Raw genomic sequence first — 1394 nt, forward strand, 5'->3', positions numbered from 1 at the left:
TTTCCTTTTACACAGTCTCTTCACACAGATTTTATTCTACTTTGTTTTATATAGCATTTTAGCAACGAAGGTTTTAATCTGAAGTAACCCTTTAATTTAATTAAACAGTGATATAAGCTACCTCTCCTTGACACGCTGTATCTACGTGTCACATCAACGTATTCAGCATTCTATACTCCCATATACATTTGAACTACTTTCTTTTAATTGATAATTAATTGGAACCTCCAGCTGCTGACAGGTGTTGTTTACATACCTTGATGGGGAAATCTAAAAATGCGTGCCCCGACCGGGACTCGAACCCGGGATCTCCTGCTTATATGGCAGACGCTCTATCCATCTGAGCCATCGAGTACACAGATGAACAGCGCGACTGCAAGGACTTACCCCTAGCACGCTTCCCGTGAGACCCACATTCCCAACTGTCCGCAATCTACATACATAATGTTCCTAATAGATACTTTGCCCATCCACTCGTTACTCGCGCCCACTTAAGTTGACGATTCCCGTAAGAGTTCGGGCAACCTGTGCGCACTCGCACAGACGAAGGTAAATGGCCGGGTAGCCTTCTGACTATATATGAAGATAGTAACTCTCTTCATCTGTGTTGTCGGTGGCTCAGATGGATAGAGCGTCTGCCATGTAAGCAGGAGATCCTGGATTCGAGTCCCGGTCGAGGCATGCATTTTCAGCTGTCCCCAGCAAGGAATGTCAACAACACCTGTCGGCAGCTGAGGGTTTCAATTAATTATCATTTATTCTACAGAAGCTGCACGGTCATCAATGATATCTTTTCTTTAGAGAAGAGTTGCTATCTTCATATACATTGTTTTAGTTTCAATTCAATACGGGCGGGTGCGCTCCAGTAATTAGTGTTTTGATAAATTACGTGGTTAATGATGAGACAGATTGTGTACGACTGTGTAATCATAAAGAACAACGAGGGCCCAAGTGTTGCCACGCTTGTTTCGGATACGATGCAGAAGTTTCGCTGGCAGGCCCTTACACATTCTTCATACAGTCCCAATCTGCCCCCATATGGTTTCTGTTGTGTCACCGCCAGACACCACACTTGCTAGGTGGTAGCCTTTAAATCGGCCGCGGTCCGTTAGTATACGTCGGACCCGCGTGTCGCCACTATCAGTGATTACAGACCGAGCGCCGCCACACGGCAGGTCTACAGAGACTTCCTAGCACTCGCCCCAGTTGTACAGCCGACTTTGCTAGCGATGGTTCACTGACAAATTACGCTCTCAATTGCCGAGACGATAGTTAGCATAGCCTTCAGCTACGTCATTTGCTACGACCTAGCAAGGCGCCATTACCAGTCACTATTGATGCTGTAAAACAAGTACCGTCAAGAGCGATGTTCACCAATTATGGATTAAAGTTAA

The 1394-nt window shown here is 45.6% G+C and overlaps 1 non-coding gene across 1 annotated transcript; it reads right to left on the reverse strand.

The window, feature by feature from the left end:
* Positions 1–281: 281 nt before the first annotated feature.
* Trnai-uau (transfer RNA isoleucine (anticodon UAU)) lies at positions 282–356 on the reverse strand. The gene has a single exon. It is a non-coding gene; the product is annotated as a tRNA-Ile (tRNA).
* Positions 357–1394: the final 1038 nt, after the last annotated feature.

The sequence above is a fragment of the Schistocerca nitens genome, chromosome 3 (genome assembly GCF_023898315.1).
Source record: "Schistocerca nitens isolate TAMUIC-IGC-003100 chromosome 3, iqSchNite1.1, whole genome shotgun sequence".
NCBI lineage: Eukaryota > Metazoa > Arthropoda > Insecta > Orthoptera > Acrididae > Schistocerca > Schistocerca nitens.